This window comes from Accipiter gentilis, chromosome 3 (assembly GCF_929443795.1).
Source record: "Accipiter gentilis chromosome 3, bAccGen1.1, whole genome shotgun sequence".
Classification (NCBI taxonomy): domain Eukaryota; kingdom Metazoa; phylum Chordata; class Aves; order Accipitriformes; family Accipitridae; genus Astur; species Astur gentilis.
Window position 1 is genome coordinate 27,219,179 of NC_064882.1, and position 12,773 is coordinate 27,231,951.

Sequence of the window (12,773 nt, forward strand, 5' to 3'; positions counted from 1 at the left end):
TCATGAGACTCTTATTTGACAAGGTTAAATATATCAATGGTAGAGGAAAAGGGGTAACATGGCATAAAATTACTAAAATAAAGAACAGAGGCAGAAAACTGGGAGAAAGATGTGGTGTTTACATAGCCAAAATCAACATCAACCTGTTAGCCAACATGATGCCCTAGAGATTAACACTGAAAAATATGGCCAATATGGTCTAACTAAAGGGACAAACACAACACTTGCAGAGGTGGTAAGAATGAAAGAATCCCTAGTTACATTTTCCAAATCCAGCAGCCTCCCATGTCATCCCAGGCAACCTGGACATCTAAAGCACTTGGGTACAGTGGCTCTATAGTCTAGGACTGCATATTAGCTGATCAGGTTGATCACTATTTCTTCCTATAGCTGGCCCGGTATTGTTACCTGGAAGCATGGTTTGGCAGCTCTCGCAAGAAGACCTCCTTCTGGAGCAGCCACAATTGGCACCTATCCAGTGCATCCTGCTCCGGTGGATCCTGCTCCTGAGTTTCTGTCTGGTTTCTAGGTGGACACAAAACTATAATTCCTGCTGAATACCCTGGATGACACTTGTGATGACAGGCTCAATGGTCTCCCTCCTCTTTGTCTTCTCCTCTGTCCAAATCACCATCTAGGTACTAGGGCACTGCAACATCTGTTTCAGGATGGCTCTTCTGGTGCAAACCGCCTCCTTTCTCCAGTAACATGGGGCCAAATCATCAGGGAGGACATGGATGCTGCAAAACCTCTTCATCAGAGGAGAACAGAAGAACAAGCCTGTCAGTCCTTAAGTATCTGAAGGTAAAACACATTAGTTTTCTGCTTAACATCATCCTTCCCTCAGATCACAGCTTCTGAAGAACACAGTTTCTGTAGATCTTAGACCTATTTTTACCCTGATCAGCTCCTGTGAGGGATGCCTGATAATAAGCTCTGAACAGAATAGGTAGATGAGGAAGGATTGGTGGTACCTCAAAGAGTTGAGTGCTGGCAGTTGACAGCAAATATGAAGGCATTTGGTCTCTATATATCAAGAAAAGCTCTTTGTGGTGTCAGAGAAGATTTTGAAGATTCAGGCGTACTTGCATGACAGGTGTGAAGTACTTTGGAATTCATTGAGTGGAGGCATTTATTGGTTTCATTTCCACTAGATGGATCCTAGTGTGTGTGTGTTCTGAAGCTGCTTTGAGAACTAACCCAACACATAACAAGTGGAGACAATCAAGGGACTTCCTTCAAAATCTCATTACTGTTCCCATCCAGACTGCAAGTGCAGACATAACTTTAAACAACTAATTTAATCCTGGAACTCCTAATGCTCATCTTCTAGTTCCCAAGTCTCTAGACTGCCCTTGTCTTTCTTTCCCTAGCTTTTCTATCTACTGCTGTGAAGGCTATAAACGATGTTTGAGTTTGTGGTTTTGGTTGCTTGCTTGTTTATTTTAAAGGCAGTTAGACTTCATGCAGCCAGATTCTAAGATCAGGGCTTTGGGAAATACATAAAAACTCCGATATCAGGCTATATTCGTAGTGAATAAATAAGTACTGTAGTTCTCCTGGAGAAACACCATATCCTTTGAACTACCTCATACTTCTTGTGCTGTGTTGATTGAGGGCTTTATTGATTTATGATAAATATAATGAAGCAACCTGTAGGTATTTGGTTAAAAATTAAAATGGTTTCTGAAGACAAAACAAAAAAATAACGGGAAAAAAAAACCACTGAAAAAGAAAGAAAAAACCTAAAAGAGCCCCCTTTGTTAGCTTTAACTGTTTCAGGGGATTGTTAATTTGTTTGTTTTAATGTTAAAGGTAAATAAGCTTTTCCTGCAGTGTAGGTACTGCCAACTTATGTACCTGCACTAAATGAAGATGAAGTAGAAAGAAGTAATCACAAATAGTCAGGATGCAAATTAAGTTTGCCTCTGGGCATGCTTACATATGCAAATTAAGCAATAGAATATTACAAGGGCTTTTGTTAAGTGTTTTGGAAATAAAAACTTGTGGACATTTTGTAAGGGTCAGTTCTGAATGAGACATATGAGCACCGAAGTTTAGTACATTTCCAAAAATCAACCCCCCTCCTTTTTTTTTCATATTTCCTTCCAAAGAACACATTTCAATTTCAAACCATTGAAAGGTAACATGCAAATATGTAAAAATATGTGGAATGATTGCACATGTCTTGAAAGAGCCAACAATTTGAAAGGGTGCAGTTTTCATAGTATATTAGTCCTTCATTTATTTTGCATTTTAGAATAATAAAGTTATTTTTAAAAAAATTCTCATTTTCTCCTTCTTTACAGATTGTATTGAGTTTGTGTGGCAAGTTTTGATAGTGGGGAGGCTACAGGGGTGGCTTCTGTGAGAAGATGTTAGAAGCTTCCCCTATGTCCAACAGAGCCAATGGCGCTGGCTCCGAGATGGATCCACAGCTGGCCAAGGCTAAGGCCATCAGCAACAGTGGTAGCACCTCTGGGATAACAGATTTAGAGAAGGGGGAAAAGAAACCTGCACAGGAGAAACTGCAGCCAAAGAGAGAAGTGAGAATATGTAAGAGAAACAACTCTGCAGACACCAAGGTCAGTGAAGGAGGGGGAGGAGGTGCTCCAGGCACCAGAGCAGAGATTCCCCTGCAGCCCCTGGAGAAGACCATGGTGAAGCAGGCTGTCCCCCTGCAGCCCCTGGAGGTCCACAGTGGAGCAGATATCCCCCTGCAGCCTGTGGAGGACCCCACACCAGAACAGGGAGATGCCTGAAGGATGTTGTGACCCCACGGGAAGCCCATGCTGGAGCAGGCTCCTGGCAGGACTTGTGGCCCTGTGGAGAGAGCAGCCCACGCTGGAGCAGGTTTTCTGGCAGGATTTGTGACCCTGCAGGGGACCCACGCAGGAGCAGTCTGTGCCTGAAGGACTGCACCCCATGGAAGGGACCCGTGCTGGAGCAGTTCGTGAAGAACTGCAGCTAACGGAAATGTCTCACATGTGGAGAAGTTCATGGAGGACTGTTTCATGTCGGAGGGAGCCCACACTGGAACAGGGGAAGAGAGTGAGGTGTCCTCCCCTCGAGGAGGAAGGAGCGGCAGTGACAACATGTAATGAACTGACCGCAACCCACATTTCCCGTCCCTGTGCACTGCTGAGGGGGAGGAGGTGGAGAATTCTGGAGTAAATTTAAGCCTGAGAAGAAGAGAGAGGTGGGGAGAAGGTGTTTTTAAGATTTAGTTTTACTTCTGATTATCCTACTCTTATTTGATTGGTAATAAGTTAAGCTAATTTCCCAAAGTCAAGTCTGTTTTGCCCATGGCAGTAATTGCTGAGTGATCTCTCCCTGTCCTTATCTCAACCTATGAACCTTTCATTATATTTTATCTCCCTTGCCCAGGAGAGAGGAGGAGAGTGATGGCATGGCTTTGGTGGGCACCTGGCATCCAGTTGGGGTCAACGCAACACACTTATTGCTATGCACTTACTGCACTCAATCAAATTCATCACACTTTGAGGGAAAGGGGTAAATATGAAAACAAAATGAGACAGCGCTGTATATTAAACAAATTTGAAGAATCACCTCCATTGAAAAAAATTTTAAAAGCTTTAGAGCTTTACAGTGACAGACTTCGTAGGCCACACAGCCTGTGTGAAATTGGATTCTGTGTGATTATTTCTGGGCAATAATTCAGAGCAAATAACATCAAGAAAGGCTTGCATAAATCCTGACAGAAAAAGTGGATTTGAATCAAACTAATAGGTTGCAAAACATATGAAATATGCTTTGTACTGTGCCTTGGAGACACATGGCCAAATCCATATTCAAAAAGTAAAAACAAACCAGAGTGATTTGAAGAATAAATTACTTGTCATCATGATCTTTAAAAATGCCAGAATTTAATGCAAAAATATAATCCTAACATTTATTGCAGCAAAAATAAATGTCAACATATTAGACTTAACTGGCTAAGCCTTGTGGTAGCATTTCTACAAAGTGAAAGGAACATGACAAGTTGTATTTCACATTTATTAGAATGAGATTTGGTCTTCTTTATCATAAGCAGTAGATTTAAACACTTTATTTTAATTTACTTCACAGTATTGAGAAAAACATTGACTCAGATAAGAAGTGGAATACCATATACACTTTTCTCTGAAGCAATCAATCAATTTTAGAAGCTAAATATGTAATATGACAACAGTAGAGCTTTGCAGTAGAATACAAAATGTAACGTAAAATGTTTGTGACATATCGCAGACACTACTTAGAAGCATATCTGCTATATCTAGAACATTGTAAAAGTTATGGTCTACTATTGGTTATAAGAGATACATCTTCATAAACATGTAAGTACAGATTACTATACAGAAGGACTATATCCGAGAGCATCTTTTGACTGCAGCTATGCACATATCCAGAGACAATCATTGTTCTAATTCCTCCTTAAACTTTGATATTGTGTAACACTTGTGTGTATTTCCTCACCTTCCATTACTTATGACATTATTTATGCTTTGCAAAGTACGTTCTTACACATTATCTTTCCATTGCTAACATAATTACACATATGAAATTTAGGCATCACAGAGACTACCAGTTTTTTAACCCTTGTCCTCATAGGAAACAGTCCAAATGCCCTGGAAATTAATGCATTTCTTCTTGTTATAACAGTGGCAGCATAGCCTTCAAGGGCTTTTAAGTTATCATTTGCTGCCTCACAAGGTTAAAATGTTTAGTTCACTTTCTTTCAGACAACAAAGAATAATTACATAAGTCTTTTATCTAGAAGTAACATAGGTATTAAAACGTCAATATCATAACTGCATTAAATATCTATATGAAATATCATTTCTTAAAAAAGGGTTGTTTTTGAAATTTTTAAAAATACATTGAAAGAATATATTTAAATTTGCAAAAATTAAGCACTTTGAAATTAGGGGATGATAGATTTGTACTTCTTCATGCAATATTACTGCAACCTTTCAGTGTTTTCTACCTGACAATGACAAAGGCTCTCTCTTGTTATCTCTGCAAGACATAAAGTACACAAAGAATGGAGTCTGTGGTCATGTAATTGAAGAACAAAAGCACACAGGCTTGTCTGAATATGGTATAGTTATTGTCCTGGGTTCAGCTGGGATAGAGTTAATTTTTACAGGAACCTAGGAGGTGGGGGCATAGCCGGGGCAGCTGACCTGGACTAGCCAAGGAGCTATTCCATACCATGTGCCATCATGCTCAGTATATAAATGGGGAGCGGGCCGGGGGGGTGGTCTCTGTTTTCGGTGGGGGAAGTGGCGGAGCGTTGGGTCCCGACTGGTGAGCAGTTGCACTGTGCATCACTCTTTTTGTATACTTTTTCATTAGTACCGTTGTTATTGTTGTAATTTTCTTTGTGTTTGTCCCAGTAAACTGCCTTTATCTCAACCCTCGAGGTTCCAGTTTCTTTTTTTCTCCTCTGTCTCCTCCCCATCCCACCGGAGGGGGGCGGAGGAGTGAGCGAGCGGCTGTATGGTCCTTTGTTACCAGCTGGGCTGAAACCACGACAGTTATCTATACGTGAATTACTATTTAGTACAAACTGTGCATTTTACAGCCTTAAATGTTATTTATGCAGTGATATATAACAAAATAAGTAGATAGCATCGCCTAGTTTTGCTTTATGTTTTATTTTAACATTAATATTTTTAGAATTATTTTTTAAAAGACAATGGCAGAAACAAATGTTACATCTGATAATGTCCCCATGATTCAGGGAAGATTATGTGTATTACGTACAAGAACCTACTGCAGTTTTTCATTTTTCTTACTCCAGGAGTGGCAGCGAAACAATCCTGCAAGTGCCAGAGCTGCCAAGAATCGCTGCTGTGTCTGACTGGTGTTGCTGCTGGCGGTGGTCTTGTTGGAGCTCCCTGGAAACCTAGCCCAAACACTGGGAAACCCAACTCATTTACTAGAGCAGATGAAAGAGGAAAGGCTAAGTAAAGGAACGAGAATGCTGAAAATTACATGAAGTAGTATGTAGCAATGTAGATGAACCAGTTAGGGGGTCCAGAGTGATAACTGGTCCTATTTACTGAAGCTGATATAGGCATAGGTAATAGAAATCAACAAAGGGTGAGTTTTCCATCAAGTAGGTTAACAAAGTTCTACCTCAGAAAAAAGTAAGATCACATGAGAAGATCAGAGAGGATGGAAGATTGATCTGAAATACTTTCTTTTTTTTTTTTCCTTTTATGAATATCAACCATAAACATTCATCCCAATCTTTTCACTGAAATAGACTAAACATTTTTAATTTTCACCTAGTTTTCTGGCATGCATAGGCTTGGTTAGTAAAACGTATGAGCAGGCTAACTTGTCATGAAGGAGTTGTCTAGGGAACTGGATATTTTCATTATCCTACGCAGGGGCTGAGGCAAACTTTCTCCTTTCTGGTACTTATACGCAGAAAAGGTGGTACAAACTAAGTGCTAGGTATAGAGGAAAGCCTTACAACCTCTGAAAGTGTTTCTTTTTGAGGAGACTCTCATATAGATCATCTCCTAAAACTGCTTTGGCCTTTAGCATAGGTCAGCTTTGGCTCTTAGGTGTTTTAATGGATTTCACTCCCAGCAAATCTTTCCCTTTGAATGCAACTGCTAAAATGGGAATTATGACTGACACGTTACATCCTTTTTATTTTGTGGGGGGCTTTAACATTCTTATATGTAACTGCCTCCCTTCCTCTTACTATAAATTCATTTCACCATTCATACTTCTGGCAGAAGGTATGTGTGTACCACCTGTAAAAGTATGTCTCTTAAAGGCCTGACATTACAAACCTAAGAAATTCTGGCACACATTATTCACATAATTGACTCTAAGACACAAAAGTGTATGCTATATACTCCATATATTAGTAAGTGTCATGGTTTAAGCCCAGCTGGTAACAAAACACCACAAAGCTGCTCACTCCTCCCCCCCCCCCCCGCCCTCCCCCCCAGGTCGGTGGTATGATGAGAAAATATAAAGAAAGCTCGTGGATCGAGAAAAGGACAGGGAGGGATCACTCCCCACTTATGGTCACGGGCAAAAGACAGTCTCAGCCTGGGGAAGAAACAAAATCAATTTGATTTACTACCAATCAAATCGAAAGAAGGATACTGAGAAGTAACCCCAAACCTCAGAACACCTTCCCCCACCCCTCCCTCCTTCCTGGCTCAGCCCCACTCCCGGTTCTCTCTCCGTCCTCCCCCGGCGGCGCAGGGGAACAGGGGGTGGGGGTTGGGGTCAGCTCCACACTCCTTGTCTCTGCCGAGCCTTCCTCCTCAGGGGCAGGAGGACTCACACTCTTCCCCTGCTCCAGCGTGGGGTCCCTCTCACGGGAGACAGTCCTTCACGAACTGCTCCAACATGGATCCTTCCCACAGGCTGCAGTCCTTCATGAACTGCCCCAGCGTGGGTCGTTTCCACAGGCTGCAGTCCTTTAGTCACAGCCTGCTCCAGCGCGGGCTTTCCCATGGAGTCCCGGCCATCTTGGGGGGCTGCCGCTCCCCCGCTCCCCTCCACGGGCTGGGGAGACAGCCTGCCATCTCACCGCGGGCTGCAGGGGCATCCCCTCCTCTCCCGCTCCTCCTCCCCTCCTTCCTCACTGACCTCGGTGTCTGCAGAGGGGTTCCTCTCACATCCCAATCTCCCCACCTGCTGCTGGTTCCCCCTCTTAAACCTGTTCTCCCAGAGGTGCTACCACCGTCGCTGAGGGGCTTGGCCTGGGCCAGAGGCGGGTCCGACTTGAAGCCAGGGAAGCTTCTGGCAGCCACACCTGCAGCCCCTCCCCCACTAGCAAAAATCCCACCACATAAATCCAAAACAGTAAGCTAAGGAGATGAGTAAACTTTCATTTCAATGACAAAATGTACAATTACACATTTAACTCTGAAATATGTGCTGTGAAAATGAGTTGCAGCATATAGGGATAATTGCATTTACATTTGAAACTAGTTAGCACTTTTGATAATAAATAAGGGTCCCAAATGTCTAAGTACTACACTGTTTTGTATAAATAATAAGAATGACAAAAAATCTAATTACATACACTAAACATATGCTGCAATGAAAGACTGACAAGTTACTATAATGTGCTTTTTTAGAGGAAACCAAACTCTGGTTTTCAGTGGAATCTTATTTCCATACAGCTTTTATATCATTCAGCCTACAGATACATAAGGATGTTTACAGATCTGAAACTGGTAACCACTTAAAAATGTTTAAAAATTTCTGCAGAAATAAATTTATTGAGCTTCTGACATGTCACAAACTACATATACCTCTGGTCATATACTTTTGTAGGTTACATGAAAAATTGTCCTTTCTTTTCCTCTCCAAAAAATCCCCATTGTATTTTTATCTGCTCATAAAACATTCACTAAAGCAAACACAATGTTCAGGTAGTAATATTCTATTTTATGTTTCCTCTGCTTTGTAAAGAAGCTTTTTTATTTTGATTTATGTTTCATTGCCCCCTGCTGTTTGATAAAGCACTTTTTTTTAAAAAAAAAAAGAGTCAATATCTTAGTCTACTTTCTTTATTAATGAAAAAGGAGTTGGACTTGAAATCATCTTCTTTTTTTATGGTCTCAGATTCAATATGTGGTTTTTTTCACCTGAAAGACAAGTATTCAAATAATGCAGTCAATGCAATTAAACTATTATGGCAACGCTGCCAAAAGAAAAAATACTTTCAAGTGCCATTTCCTGTCTTACACACAATATTGAGAAAAGTTAATATTTTCATATGCAGTATCTCTTTCTTTTTAGTTACTCTCTTGGGACACAAAATCCTTCATAGGTCCATGTGAAAAAACAACTTTCCTTACATGTGAAGGTCTATTGGTCCCTACTCCTTGGGGAGGATTCTCAGTTGCTTGATGAAACTGTTCACTTAGACCTGCTCATCAGCAATCTCAACACAGTTCTTACATGTTTTTCAAAATATTTACCTACGAAAACTGAAGATGTTAGTGATTTTATTTTTTTTCTTCTGTAAGTTATGCAGAAATTTTGCCCAAGCTATACTTAACTGTTCATATGGAGAAGAACACCTACAAGACTTCTCCAGTGGTATCATGATGTTACAAACCTGGATATGGCAGATATTGACTCTGTCCACCAGCAGAAAATCTGTGTAAACTATGAATTTTTCCATTCTTTAATGAGTTTCTTTCATGCTAGGAAAGCATCAGCTATACCAGAATGAAGTATTTTTTGAATGAATGAGATACATAGGTAATGACAGCCAAAACCTGGAGCAAAAAGCTTCCAGGAGTGAAAAAAATGACATCAGTGTCATCACAATTGTGGGACTGTATCAAAAGTTGTGGGATTACTTTAAAAACTGATTTTGGAAATGTTACTTGGGCTTACTTGTCTTCTTTTTCCAAGCTTCTGTACTTCAGCCTTTTGCTGCCATAATAATGTCTAGCAGCTTAAAAGAAACAAAGATATTAAAATTATAATTTTTAATGGAAATCTACAGACATTTCATAAGACTACTGGAGCCCGTGCAGAAGAGCTGTGGCATTTGTACCATTGCCACTACACCCAACGGGCAGGTCTACCTACATGAAGGGTAGCCTGAAGACTCAGGCTAATATCTGGTTTATCTTGGCTAATGAGCTAGGCTAAATTAAAAAATCTGGTATCTGGCTGTACCAGAGATAACATACCTTAACCTTCTTTGATTAAGTTGTCATTTCACTTCATGTTTGTCAGAGGCGAACTAAGAACATAGCCAATTAATTAGCTAAGATGATTTGGATGACTAGATCATTTGTCTGAGCCCTGAGGCTGCTTAGTAAATATCCACAGTTTATAATGTAGTACAGAGCTGGTATACCCAAGCCAGATCAGATGCTGTGTAGATGTGTTACATCAGTATAGATGCACAGCTTTATAGAAGCTAATTTAGAGTATTCCCTGCTTAAGGAAAGAAGCAGTTAGAGCCATAAATGAGTTTTTCTGTTTCTCAGCTGACCAGAATCACAAGTGGTTTTTTGGAACAGATTAACTGCCTCTATCTGCCTACATCACAGAAAAGTGAGGAACTAAGTTGATTGCACTAATAATTACTTCAAAATTACCAAATGGCAGAAAGATTTACTTCAAAAAGTAGTTTTTGTGGATTTTAGTACAGCTTTTGATACTGTTCCTCACAGCATCCTTCTGGACAAGTTGTCCAACTGTGGGATAAGTGGGTTCATGGTGTGCTGGGTGCAGAACTGGCTGAATGGCAGGCCTCAAAGAGTTGTATCAATGGGCATACATCTGGTTGGAGACCGGTCACCAGTGCTGTTCCACAGAGCTCTATTCGAGACCCAGCTGTTCAATATTTTTATCAATGATCTGGATGCAGGAGTTGAATGCACCATTAGTAAGTTTGCTGATGATACCGAACTGGAAGGTCTGTTGACTCTTTCAAGGGACAAGAGTCCCTGCAGAGGGATCTAGGCAGATTGGAGCATTAGGCAATCATCAGAAGCATGAAATTTAACAAGAACAAATGCCATATTCTGCATTGAGGATGGAGTAACACCAGGCACAAGTATATATTAGGAGAGGAGTGGCTGGAGGGCAGTGCTGCAGAAAGGGATCTGGGGGTGCTGGTTGACAGCAGGCTCAATAGGAATCAGCAACGTGCCCTGGCAGCTAGAACAACAAACCGCATCCTGGGGTGCATCAAACCGAATATAACCAGATGGTCAAAAGAGGTGATTATCCTGCTGTATTCAGTGTTGGTGCGGCCTCACTTTGAGTACTGTGTGCAGTTCTGAGCCCCACAATTTAAGAAGGATGTGAAGGTCCTTGAATGTATCCGGAGGAGGGCAACAAAGCTGGTGAAAGGCCTGGAAGGAATGTCCTACGAGGAGTGGCTAAGGACTTTGAGTTTGTCTAGTTTGGAGAAAAGGAGGCTGAGGGGTGAGCTCCTTGCTCTCTACAGCTTCCTAAGGAGAGGAAGTGGAGAGGGAGGTGTTGAGCTCTTCTCGCTGGTATTCAGTGATAGGACATGTGGGAATGGTTCAAAGCTGCTCCAGGGGAGGTTTAGACTGGACATAAGGAAACATTTCTTTACCAAGCCATTGGTCAAACACTGGAACAGTCTTCCTAGAGAGTTAGTCAATGCCCCATGCCTGTCCATTTTCAAGAGGTTTTTGGAAAATGGCCTTATTAATTTGCTTCAAATTTTGATCAGCCCTGAAATGGTCAGACAGTTGCATTAGATGATTGTTGTAGGTCCCTTCTAACTGAAATATTCTATTCTATTCTATTCTATTCCACTCTATTCTATTCTATTCCACTCTATTCTATTCTATTCTATTTTATTTAGTTATCACTCACCCGGCCAGCATCTATGTCTGGTCTGCAAGAAATGAAAAAGATGTTCAAGGCAAACAACAGAACACAGAAAGCCTCTGAAGGAGAATGAGAGAATGAAATAGGTTTGAAGGGGATAAATGAGTATTTAGGCTGGTGGAAGACTATAGGAACATGGTTTTAGTGGAGGAAGGTACAAGGAAAATAAACCTTGGAGAAATAGGAATGAGAGTGGAAATTTGGAAGAGAAAGAAAAAAGATAAATTTGCACAGAACAGAGGCATTTACATCCTTAGGAGTACAGAAATAAATTGTAGGCCAAGGTCTAAAGCTGGAACCCTTGATAATAGCACTGTTATAAAGATACGAGTCTGTATCTCATTCCTCCTGTAACACACCGATCCATACATCCATATCCATGTATTGCAGATTTGTTTGCAAACATACCCCACTGGATCTAAAACTCATATCCATGAAATAAGAAAATATGTATTTCCCCTCCCAGAAATTCCTCCCACAATTTTTGGTCTAGTTTAGTGTTGCGTTGATTTTCCGGCAACTGAGCACAATGCATTATTATTTTTTTCTAATATTTGTTTAAAATATGTTGATATTATTACCAGCTAAGAGTTTGTTTGCAGTCTTGTCAAAAGCTGGAGATTGTTGCTTGCAAAGCTTGAAAGGACAAATTATTTTTGTTATTTATATAGAAAGCTTTACTATGTTATTACAAATCAATGATGTTACTGTCTTTCCCTTAAGATTCTGGCTGCAGCATTTATTGTTTTGACATTTCTTGACTCCTATTTTAGAGTTCTGTAATTCATTTATTCAAGTATTTAGTGGCATAGCTATTGGCACTAGAAACTTAACTCAATTGCATAAAGGCTTCCTTTTGGCTTATTCTTAATTTACAGGTGAGCATCATGCTACACAGCCTAAGATAGATCCTAAATGTGTGTTTCCACATTTGAGATAATTTTTTTAGCCAGTTCTTTTCCTCAGTAAATCTATGACACATTGCTCTAATTTTCCATCCCAATCATTGCCTTTTTCTGAAGCAACCTTAACTGAATTGCATGACTTTTTTTAATTTTAGTCACAGAAAGTTTAATAAAAGCCTCGCTTTCTGTGCTGAATCATACATTACATATTTTTGCAAAGAACATTGAGTAATAAAAAAGACAAATAAATGTACAGCTTAACAAAACATTCTGTCTGTTATGGAAGTTCCTCCTCTGTTTTCAAAAGTGCAATGAAAACAGAATATGTTTCTGGGATGCAGAAAAAGGAAATGATCAACAAGAGATTTCTAAAGCATGAACAAAATAAGAAAACAATATTTTCAAACCTATCTGTAAACACCCCTCCGAGTGTAATAAGTAATGAAAACCCCTTGAATCTTGTTTTTCAATGAAACTAAGGAATTG